The sequence below is a fragment of the Artibeus jamaicensis genome, unplaced genomic scaffold (assembly GCF_021234435.1).
Source record: "Artibeus jamaicensis isolate MK-2021 breed Jamaican fruit bat unplaced genomic scaffold, CSHL_Jam_final scaffold_754, whole genome shotgun sequence".
NCBI lineage: Eukaryota > Metazoa > Chordata > Mammalia > Chiroptera > Phyllostomidae > Artibeus > Artibeus jamaicensis.
Window position 1 is genome coordinate 4,530,523 of NW_026522054.1, and position 12,733 is coordinate 4,543,255.

Consider the following 12,733-nt stretch of genomic DNA (forward strand, 5'->3'; position numbering starts at 1 on the left):
CGCTCACAGAAGCCAGAGCTTGACCACATTCCTGTCTGCACTAAGCCCTGAGCAGAGAGCCCAGCCAGCCCTGCCCTGAGCGCCGTGGGTGGGGATGTAAATGGATGAAGCTGCCATGGAAAACAGTATGAACTTTCCTCAAAAAATTAAAAATAGAACTAACATGCGATATAGTAATTCCACATCTGGGTATACCCAAAGGAAATCGGATCATTACCTGTGATGGACACCTGCAACCTCATACTCATTACGGCATTGTTTAAAATAGCCAAGACATGAAACAACCAAGGTGCCCATAAAGAAGAAGAGACACGAATACGCAAGGGAATATTACTCGGCCATAAAGAAGGAGGCCACCCTGCATTTGTGACGACCTGGACAAACCTTAGTGGCTTTGCACTGACTGAAATAAGTCAGACAGATACTGGCAAATACTGAATGATCTCACGTACATATGAACCCTAAGAAAACCCAGACTCATAGAAACAGAGCGGATTGGCGGTTGTCACTGGGGTGGGTCAGGGTGGGGATGAAGGTCAAAAGGTACAAACTTTCAGTTATAAGATGAGTAAGTTCGGGAGGTCGAAGGTTCAGTGTGGTGACTCTGTTAACAATAGTGCATTGTATGTTTGAAAGGTGCTCTGTTAAGAGGGCAGACCTTCAAATTTCTCACCACACCCTGGCTGTTGTAGCTCAGTGGATTGAGTGCCGGCCTGGGAACCAAAGGGTCATGGGTTGAATTACCAGTCAGTGCACATGTCTGGGTTGCAGGCCAGTTCCCCAGTAGGGGACCTATCTGCGAGAGGCAACCACACATTCATGTTTCTCTCCCTCTCTTTCTCCCTCCCTTCCCCTCTCTAAAAATAAATAAATAACTAATTAATTAAAAAAAATTCCTCACCACACACATGTGCCTGCAAACACACACACTCAATGATCACGACATGAGGTAATGGATATGTAATGTTACTTAACCTTGCAGTAATCACTGGACACCATATACACACATTAAATTATTACATCGTGCGCCTTAAACTTACACAATGCTATATGTCAGTTACATCTTAATAAATCTGGAGAAAAATACTTCCCTAGAATTTCTGAGCCAAAATTTTAAAGCAGACTAGCTTCAAAGACCACATGTGTCCTACAAGCTACCCGAATGAAATAAGAAAACTGATGTTAACTTGGTAGCAGTCCTGCTCTGTACAAATGCAGACTAAAATAGGAGGTTACCCCATTGACAGAAAGGGGAAACAGTTGATGAAAATGCAATATTAATAAACAAAATGATCATTTCAGAGACTTGACCCTCATCTTCAAGACACTCATGGCAGAAGGGGAAAAGCTGATAAAAGCGCGCACGACTGCAATTCTCAGCTTGAATTTTCTCGTCCCTGTAGAGGCTTCGGGGGTTTAAAAATTAATACTTGCTTTATTAAAATTAAAATTTCACAAGTTCAAAAACTAATTTTGAGGTTGAACCTTAAGCTTTTAGGTTCAACTTACAAATCTTTTGATTCTGGTCAGACATCTATCTACTACACTTTTTACAATCACTTTTAAGAAGCCTTTCACTACTTAATTGAATTCCCTTAAATATTTAAAAGTGCACTGACAAAAATAATATACTCCATTTTTTAAATGCTGCAATTGTCTGATTAATAAACAAAATTTTCCCAAGGGCCTACATTGTTCCTTTAAATGGAATAAAAGCAAACTTATACATATGATCAGTATTAAGCCCTTTAAACTGTTTCTTTCTTGTTTACAACCTCAGTATATTCTAGTCCATTTTTCAGTTTAGAACCACAAGTCAAATTAATTAACTGAATTTCAAATTTTAAATTATAGTGTAAACTCAGAATAGCATTCTGTTTTATATTGAAGTATGCCTATTTCTTTCAAACATTCCAAATATTCAATAGAGCAAATATATATATGTGTATATATATTATTCCTAAGTTTAACTAAAGTCTTAATATGTTTGATTTATTTCAACATTTGCATATTTAATTGTACATCTTCCAAGTTTTAAAAAAACAACTTACCCACTAAAGAAACAACTGTCATCCCAACCCAAACAAGTATATCAGGTTTCTTAAAGACACACATACCCATTGTCAAAGAATGGAACTTGATTCTTGCTGCAATCCCGATGAGACACACCAAGCTCACTTGGTTGTGACTACAAAAGGGACTCCCAGATTTGATCAAGGGATCGGTCCCTTGTCCGTGTCCCCAAACCTAAATTCTATCATGACAGTTTTCTCGTCCACGTCCTGAAATCTGCAACTTCACCATCAGGATGGAACCAACTTCCTCTACCGCCTCGATTGGACCCGTGTTTGCTCTTAGGAGAGGTGTGAGCACCCTCTTAGTGGATTCTGGACAGCTCTGTGCATACAGCCAAGAGCATGCTAACGGCAGCAATGTGCCACATGGAAGGCGAGGACAGAAATTGGCAAAGATGCTACCGTGAGGGCTGCCCCACCCAACCTGATGCACGAGGGCTAGTGAGGGAAGGAGGAAGGCCTTCTGGTTAGGCATGTGTTTTGGAGAGGACACCCTGGTAGCAACGGGGACAATTTGGCAGGACCGAAGGCAGGGAGGTGGTTGCGACAAGTCCAGCGAGGGATGATAGTAGACAGTAAGAAGTTAAACATAAATGGGGGAGGAGGCAAATACATACATATTTAAGAGCTATAGGATGGAGGGGAAAGGGTCTATGCTTTTTCAAAATTCATGTCTTGAGCAAGCTTTGAAAGGAGCTGAATTGGAACTGATTTTTTAAAAAGGGTATCTGGAAGTAGATGATGTTGTTGCTTGAAGTGAGAACAGGAATTTCGGACTGACAGCTGTATTAGGGCTGGGTAGGAGGACAAAGCTGGCACTTTCTTATGAACATTCCAGACTAGGAACTTGTACTCTCCCTCCTTCTGAAGGTCGTTTCACTAGCACGAAGGCCACTTCTCCAGGAGGGCCCGTCTTCTGCTCTCAGACTCTGAAAGGGTGCCCTTTTGCACGTGCTCACAGCTTTCTTTCTTCCTTCCTTGACTCATATATCCAGATTTGAAATTAGATCGTTATTCGTGTGATTACTTGAACAATGTCCTTCCCGTTCTGTTAGAACTGGAACTAGTTCTGTTAGAACTAGATCTGTCTGGTTCTCTGATAAATCTCCAGCATAGTGTCTGTTATTTCACAGTTGCCCAGTATGCATTTGTTGACTTAGTACATAGGTGAATGGATGAAAGACTATAGGAAATATCAAATGAAAGGATGGATGGATGGATGGGTGGATGGATGAATGAATGAATTAGAGTAAATAGCACAGGTCCCTGAAGGTAGAGGCAATTCAATATGTTCTTACAATGGTCCTTTGGATTCTTTTCTGTGGAGCTTGAAAAAGGGAGAGTGTAAGCATGTGAGAGGGAAAGAGGAATGAAAAGCACTGACTTCGATGTCAAACAAGCCAAGCGTTCAGCAGCCTTTTATCACATATAACCTGGGTGATCTCAGACAATTCCCTTAACTGCTTAACACTTTGGTTTCTCATTCGTAAAACGGGAACCACGATGGTATAGTGTACATTCAGTTTTATTTCAAATGGCAGAGCATGATATAGGAAATAATTCTAAGCACAGCAATGATCTCAAAATCATCAGTATCCCCTTTTATTTTACTTTGCTTTATATATAAACACATAGGACCCTCTAGAATATAGGCAATAGTGTCAGTTTAAAAGCTATAAATAGGAGGAAGAAGACATGGGATGTGGCTTTAAATCCTAGATGCTAGGCAACTCTTAGAACATGACACACAGCTCGCACACAGTGAGAAGAAAAATAATCCCTTTGTGAATTATGTTAGTAAAATGATTAAAAGTAATACGAAGTTGGAAGCACTTTAAGTGGGTATTACAGTGTGGGCCCATGAGCAATTTAACCCCAGTGTTTTAAGTAAACATTTGTTGCATACATCCGGCATCCTAATTGGGGTATTGCGTTTACGAAACACAAAGTGAAAATTATTTTGATCACTGGGAAATTCTGATCCCAAGCCTTACATCAAAGATGGCATCTCAAGTCTACTGCCAGGTTCTTGCTGCTCTGATTTACAGTAACATTTAAGAAAATACAAATCGCAGACACGTTTGATATCAGTAGGGCCTTCTGACTCCTACCCTTGAATCGAATGTGGTCTCTCAAGTTTGTTGCCTGATTTATGATTTTTACGGGACTCTGATTTATAGTAACTAGAGAAGTGACTATAGTACCTTCTGGGTTTTTTAAAAATCATAACCATCTTTGCATGTTTACATGATTATGTTAATATTGTGCTTTAGTAGTCTCGTGCATCTGAAAATTCCACGGCCCCTGAGAAAATTCATGAGGCCTTTGTTCCACCAACGACCCCTGGCCTTTGAAGGCAACTGATCTCATCAGGGTTTATTGACGTGGTACCCAACTTCACATAAGGCGATGAAGGGGCTGTGAATGTGCTTGAAAATTCAGTAGATCTAAGCGGATGACAAATTCTGTATAAATATTCAGGCATTACTATCAATATTAAGAGTCAATCAGGATATGAAGCCGATGGCCCCCTGTGGCCATGCACAGCTCATGTTGTGAGACCTGCTGGTACTTTGGAGCTTTCTGGTAGCAGCAGGAAGGAAGAGGACTGCCGAGGGGGGAGCAGGGTGCACAACATGGCCCCCCATGTGGTGCTTGTTGGGTGCTACTCCCATTCCCGCTGGACCTGTCCACATGGAGTTGGTTTCTGGCAGGACGAGTGGCCCAGCCATGGACAGCGCCTCCAGAGTGTCAAAGTTCTGGCTTGTGTGTTCTCGACACAGGGGACATACTGATTCAGACCAGGATGGGGACTCAACCCCATGGCCATCCCTGCTTGCTTTGTGGAACAGCAAAGCAAATTCAGAGTCGATGTTCCCTCACTCACTGTATTCATGAGGGAGGGAGGAAGCCTCCTTGTCGTTTTTTGCAGAAGTGTGGGCTTTCCAAAGATAAGGCGCTCGGCCCCCTGCCGTGCCTGTCCCTTTCCTTAGTCATACAGACGAGCAGTGGGATTTGGAAATGTCAGAACAGTGGCCTCAGTGGCGTAGGCGAGGGCCCTGTTTGCACAGCACAGAACTGGGGAAGCAGGGCCGCCTATGAGACGGGGGTGTCAGCTGAGATTGCCCCGTCGTCTCTAACTCCCTGAGCAAGTTGGAGTATCTATAGATATCTCAGTAAGTAAGCAAAGCGTGGAAAACCCACGCAGCTTATGTGTCTTCAAGAGAGCTTGGCCCCTGCTCTGACCTTGGCCTTCTGGAGTCCGTCTGCCTCGCTGAGCTTTCCCACATGCCTTGGAGACGGCGACACTGTCCAGGCTGTTACCACCTCTGGCTCTCGGAATGGTGACTCAGAAGGCTATGCTGTATACCCACGCTCTGTCAGGTGAGGCACCTGGACATCCACTCATGGCGGCGTGGACAGTAGATGGACAGGCTTGTCCACAGGCTGGAAATTCAGAGTCCACAGCTCTGACTCCCTGCTGCACTGCACGCGACCCTGGTACTGTATTCCTGCTGCTTCAGCGTCTGTGTCTGGGAGGGGGCCAAAGGGAGGAAGGCCACACATCTGGAGGGCATTAGTAATGTGTGGCTGCCGATCTGATGGACGGGAGGCCCTCGGAGCTCTGTCACCTTCCCCTGAGAGGGCGTGGAAGGCCTCCAGGACATGAACCCTCGAGTGGGTTCTTAGATCCTCACGTACATATGCCTCAACCCATTTCTGGATGAGACCTTGTCTCACTCCTTCATTTGTGGGAGTCTCTGGCTGCAGTTGCCTTGGATTCCAACAGCAGGCTGACATCGCAGAGAGGGAGAGGCTAAGGGGGTGGAGAAAATGGGGAGGTTTGGAAGCAGAGAGGTTCACAGTAAAGGCTGTGCCCCTGCTAGAGGGGCTTGATGTCTTGGGGACGCCATAGGTCTCAGAGCAAGACAGACCCAGGTTCAAAGCCCCCACACAGCCATAACCTAACTGCTCTACACCTCATTTTCTCCATCGAGAAAATAAAAGTGACAATAGTGCCTACATCAGAGCATGGCCGTGAGGGTGTAGCCCACAGGTGCATGCCGTTTCCTTAGCACCAGGGTGCATTCCAGAAGCAATAGTTAATTAGGATTATTACAGCTCTACTAGTTACCAGCTGCAAGGCCTTGGAGAATGTACTTGACCTTCCCGAGCTTCTTATTTCTTATCTACCATCCTAACTTTTTCTGTGTATGTCTCATAAACTAAGTTGGGAATGGAGATCTAGCTGGGAGAGGAGATGTGGATTTATTGCATAGTCTTTGTGCACCTTGGGAATTCACCTTCAATGTCAGTGTTTCCCAGCTCACAGTAAAGCATCGTCTCCTGCTCTTCTCTGGGAGCTGAGTTCCTCTGGAGAAGAGGCACTGAGTGTAGCCAGAGAAGCCTCTAGAAGCAGGTGGGTGTAAGTTCAGATGAGCCACGAGGAGAGAAGATGCACCAGGAAGAGCCTTCCAGGGTGACAGTCCATCACAGGATATTATGGTCACTTTTCTGAGCTTGTTGGGACAGGTAACCTGCTTCCCAGGGATTTCAAAGGGGTGTGTGGGCACAGTACTTAGCAGTGACTAGCACAGAGCCCTCATGAAATAGTACTTGTTCGAATACTACCACTGATTATTCCATTCAAGGTGTTCCTATTCTCAGGGCTTGGTTTTCAGGTGGCACTCAATATACATTTGTGGAACTTAAGTCTGTGGTGATCATTTATAGAGTCTATTTCTGTCCTGCTTAGATGGGCTGACATTCTTGAGCCTGCAAAGTAAAGCATAATGAAATATATTCTACTTTGTCTGCAACTCCAGGAAGTGTTGTGGCTAAATCTGGGGCGATGGTTTCCCATCATTCAGACTTGAAAGGCAACCACAGGAAGGTTCTCAAACTTCCCTGAGTCGCCCAGTGTCTAAAATATCCAGCCCCATTTATTCCCAGCGATGTGGAAGGTGAAAAGTTATTTTCGTTTTCAATGAACATTGTTCTTTCGTATCTATTGATATTCTGTCGAAACATTTTAGCCTTCCATTGTTTTATATGTCCAAGGATGGTCAATGACTGTCATTGGGAACGTGGAGGTGACTGTCATGAACAGGTATTACACTGAAGAAGTGCAGTAGAAGAAGAAATTAATGGTTGGGGATAAGTGGGTTTCAATGTCCACTTTGTGAGGTGACAACATCTTTATAGATAAAGATGAGAAACTTGAGAGAGCTCAGCAGTTCCTGTTCTGTTCAGCACGTTTGTGAAGTTTTCGCTGAAGTGGCCTGCACTTCCCCTCTCCTGTCTACCTGTTAAAAAAGACGTTCATCTGACTTTCGGGATTCATTTTTTCTGGGTCTCACTGTGAAAAGTACATTACCACTGAACAATTTTTAAAAATTAGACAGACACCCAGACAGAACTTAGTAAGTGCCAGACACTATTTTAAGCACATCATACATATCGACTCATTTATCTCCTTAATAGTTTTATCACATAGGTACTGTTATTATCTATGTTTCACGTAAGAGGGAACTCAGGTGTACAGACGTAGAGAAACTTGCCCCAAGGTCACACAACTGTTAAATAATGGAAACAAGCTACCTGCGTCCCTGTTCTACTAGCCCTTCATGCCGAATGTGGCCGCTATAATAACAACCAAGGAGACACACGGATGGACTAACACTGAATTCTTCATGCCAACCCAAAATTGTCAATTCTAAACTTTAACTCTTCTAGGTGGTCAAATACATTGGAATAACTATCCACCTTATTCCATCTGTTCCATACATGCAACAAGATACTAAGGTGACTGGCTGAAGAAAGATTCAAGGATTCAAAAATGGTTTTGTTGGGCCTGCGTGCCCACTTTTCACTGGTCTACATATTTTAAAAAAATATTTCATGTAGTGAAAGTGGGAGAGCATGGAGTTAGGTGGAAGAGGGTATGAAGGGGTTAAATGGTAATGGAAACAACACAATAAAAATAAACTATCAATGAATGCAATTCAGGGAAAAAAGCTTACTAAGGGTAAAAAAATAAAAAGATTCCAAAGAAATCTAAGGAGACTTGGTATTGGAGAAAAGTATAGTTGAATTGCAGCCCCACTGTTTACCAGCTGTGAGGCCTTGGAGAATGTACTTGATCTTCCCAAGTTTCTTCCACTTTTCCTTTATGCAGTGGCTGTAGTAACACGTAGCTTAGAGACTTGTAATGAAGATAGGAAGTAAGGCATGACTGTACCTATGACGGCGCCTGGCTCATGATGCTGATTAACGCCTGTCCATTCTATGCACACCAACCACCAGAGCGCCCAAGGTTGGCAAGTCCTGTGTCCTTCATGCCCGAGCAAGTTCATTGGAAATAAAATTCCAGCCCCTGTTTTTTTTCTTGGGACATCTTTTCAACAATTGTAAGAACTTGGTTCTAATACATTAAAACTGTGAGTCCTTGGGCCAAGGAATCATTAGAAAATAAAATTAGTTTCGACATTTAAAACAAAGATGCAAGTGTAGACGTTAAGCAACAGAATTTTAGGAAAGAAAGTCAGCCAAGGGAAAGGAAACCATGTTCTCAAAATTAGATCTCCTTGTCCAAAGCAGAGAATTGAGCTGAGTCTATGAGACCACGATGTTTTCGCTGCCAGGTTATGGCCCTGTGTGCCGATGTGTTGCAGGAAGTGGCAGAAAGCCTCTTCTGATTTGATAATCCTAATTTCTGTCAACATTGCAAAACTCAGAATGTGGAAATCACAACAATACAATTAGAAATTGGTGTACTTGAATGGAGAATAGGTAGAGAATTAGTGTCATAACAATGCAATAAAGAGCTAGGAAAACTATCTGACTTAGTGTTGGAAAAGGAAATCCAAGCCAATAATACATTATAGATAAAGTATAATCACATAATATTTATTATTACTAGTTTGAGCAATGCAAAACACCACTGATGTTTATCACTGATGGCTGTGCTATTTTATTTCAGGGGACATAAATGTAGGGACAAAGCTTTCATTAATTCAGTCTGAGACCTTTGTCTCGGTAATCCTGTTTTTCCTACGAGATCTTAAGTTCCCCAGCTGTGCGTTTTCTTCCCTTGAAAGTGGGACACGAACTGTCCCCATCTGAGGAACCACTAAAAGTTACATCATATTATTTGTGGATTATTCAGCTGCCATGGGAAGATGCTTTGCAACACTTGATTGACAAGTCTGATGGAAGCTTTGAAATGCTATGACAGTGAGGAAGGGCTCTTTGAAAAACGCGTTCACCACCGTTGTGGAGAGCTCCCCATCATCGCTGACCAAGAATGCCTGGCCGCCAGCAGTCTTAGAACCAACCTCCATGCTTTCAGGTGCGATAGCTTTTCTCAACAGGGTTTCTTGGCCCGGTCTTCCCCCTCTTCTTGGCCGTTGCTGTGATGTTTCTTGCACCTTTATTAATGGTTTTGGGCATTACTATACCTAAGCTTTTATTAAAAGTTGCTGAGATCAGCCCTCTTTCTTAAAAGCTGCTCAAGGTATATATGTAATGAAGTACTTCTTTAATTCCTAATGGAGGTGATCTCAGGTCTTTGTGTTCTTCATTCCCTTTCTTTCCTTTTCTGAAAGTGTTGGTTTTCAGGACATTTATACAGGACCCCATGTCTCACAGCGCAGTTACTCAGCCGACTGGACGTGTTTACATCCATAAAGCCTGCATGTAGAGTCCAGGTTTTTCAGGGGTGCTGTTGACTATTTAAATGACTTCTTTGTGAACACGCTTAGATATGCTTATATTTGCATTTACAACAGATGCAAATTATTGTTCAGAAGATTGCATCTTAGCTTGTGATGAGGTATAGACTTATCACAAATAGCAGTAACGGCATGAAAGAAAAATCTCCAAATTTAGGTACAGGTAGCAAATGCTGCAGTCATAAATTAAAGGACAAGAAGCAACCAGAGTAGTGATCAAAACTCTGCTTGTCTTCAACCAAAATCCGAACCTATATCAGAATAAAGAGTCTATCTAATCGCGTCCTGAAGCTTCCTAGGGAAACAGCCCCTGCATCTAACAAGTCACCAATTTCTAAACAGCTTAATTGAATTAACGAGAAGATTATTCACTTGGCAGGGTGCTGTGTGTATGGGGATGGGGGTGGAAGTTGTTGATCACAGAGCGGCCAGACTCAGGCACAATTGGCCACCGCTGTCAATTTAATTAGTGGTATAGATTCTGTGTCAAATAGTTCTTTATTCCAGTATTTGGTGTTAAAAGAAACATCAATCATCCTTGGTCTATTTGGTTGCGTGCGTTCAGTTACTACTCCGTGTTTCAGAGACACCAGTCTTCGCCCTTCCCATTCATTCCCTCCCTCAACAATGAGCACCCACGGTAGCCAGGACCTGGGGGCACAAGGTGACCCAGAACCCTGAAGCCTGCGCAGATGAACTTGAAGGAGAACTCCTTACTTTGCACCCCAAGAGATTTCCTTTATGGCTTCACAGACAATTTTGGGTTTTAGTTCGAAAATGGGTCTAGAACAACTGATTAAAAGGTTAATGTCAGCATCCTGGGATTTAAAAAACCCATTGCTTTGCCCTCTGGTTTGTGGCATTTAAAATTACATTTCCTCAGACACGTTGATGCGGAGAACAGACTGACGGTTGGCGGGGTGGGGGGAGTTGGGGAGCTGGGCGCAAAGAGTGAGGAAACTGAGCAGTACGCATCGGTAGTTACAGCATAAGTCACGGGAACGTGAAGTTCGGCAGAGGGAATAGAGTCAACGACACTGTAACGGCCGTGTATGGTGCCAGGTGGGTACTAGACGTATTGGGGGGGGGTGATGGGAGGCACTTTGTAAAGTCTGTCCAGAAAGTACCCAGCCACACACTACGAAAAGTAGACGCATTTACTGAAAAAGATACAAGACTCATTGCACACAGGACAATGATGCCTCAGTCCCCATCAAAGTAGGCACCTTGGGACCTCACACAGTTCTCCCAATCGCCATCAGCTGCCCCATCGTATTTTCCCGAATCTCATCGATGGTCCGAAATCTCTTTCCTCTTAAAGTGGATTTTACTTTTGGGAAAGCCAAAAGTCACGGGGTGCCAAATCTGGGCTGTAAGGAGGCTGAGTCACCTGGCTGATTTAATGTTTTGCCAAAAAACCACACTAGACGTGGTGCAGGAGGTGGGAGCCTGTCGTGATGAAGCTGCCGGTCACCAGTTGCCCACAGCTGTGGCCTTCTGAGTCATCCGAATAGTTTCCGTGGAGGGATACTCAGGCTTAAAGCAAAATGTGATGCAGACTCGTTGCTCTATTCGCTCAGTCGTTTTGAAGGGGATGGCCACACAGTACACGTGCTCATTCAGTGGCATCTACCGCCCCCACTGACTAGTACAGTGAAGTCATCATTGTTCACGCATGTGCATTCCAGTCCTCTCTCCTTGGCTGCCAGCTTACATTGATGTCACGCAAACTATTCTTGTTGTATTAACAATGGTAGGGCTTTTTCCAGACAGACCTCATATGATTGTCTAACTACTATGCTGTATACCTTAAAATGACATAAAATAATATTGAATGTAAACTCTAATTGAAAAAAATTTAGGTTAAAAAATTAATAACATTACATTTCCTGACATGGTTGGAGTTATATTTTCTCAGGTTGTCTTTTAACATAGTAGAATTGGGAGTTGTCACAGCACACTGCATGGACAATAGTCTGGACTCATTCAAGACTCCCTAGTCCCCAGACCCCCCGGCTCTCACCCGTCTTTTCACCCCTGCGGTATTACAACTGTGGATCTTACCACACCTGATTAAAACAAAACTTGGGTCCATTTTTAAATGGCTGGGGCCATGGCTGGTGTGGTTTAGTGGATTGAGCGCTAGCCTGTGAACCAAAGGGTTGCTGGCTCCATTCTTAGTCAGACCACATGTTTGGGTTGTGAGCCAGGTCCCCAGGAGGGGGCACTTGCGAGGCAACCACACACTGATGTTTCTCTCCCTCTCTTTCTCCCTTCATTTTTCTCTCTAAAAATAAATAAATGAAATCTAAAAAAATGAAACGGCTGGGCCCTCCACTGTTGGTACCTCCTTGTCGTTTGGGCTTCCTCACAGTATGGCAGCTACGTAGCAAGAGTGGGCATCCCAGAAGAGAGAGATGGACGGGATCATATCGCCCTTCTAACAGAGCCTCTGAAGTCTTGTTTGGTCACATTCTCCTCATTAGAAGCTCGTCAGTAGGAGCAACCCCTCTTCAAGGGGAGGGAACTCAACTCCACCTCTGCAAGGGAAGGGTGCCAAGGAATTTGCGGCCATGTTCGAAAAACCACCACAGATGGATTTAATTCACGATCGAGTCACGGGTCCTTAAATAATTAATGAGCTGCGTTTGAGAGGGTCAGTTCCGCTCAGTCCAGCTGTCTCCACATGTTGAAGTCAGGTTCGGTTTTGCAAGTGGCGTTTTGTCATCCCTCTCTCACCCTCTCTCCAGGGAAGTGCACACACTCCAAACCTTGTACCTCTTCTACGATTTTATCATCCTTACATTGTGCTCCTTAATGTCTTAACTAGTGCTGAATTATTTAAACTAATTCAAAATTATTTTAAGTTCCAATTTGAAATTATATTTTCATCTTCCTGTCAGGCCACTTACTTGATACAATGTG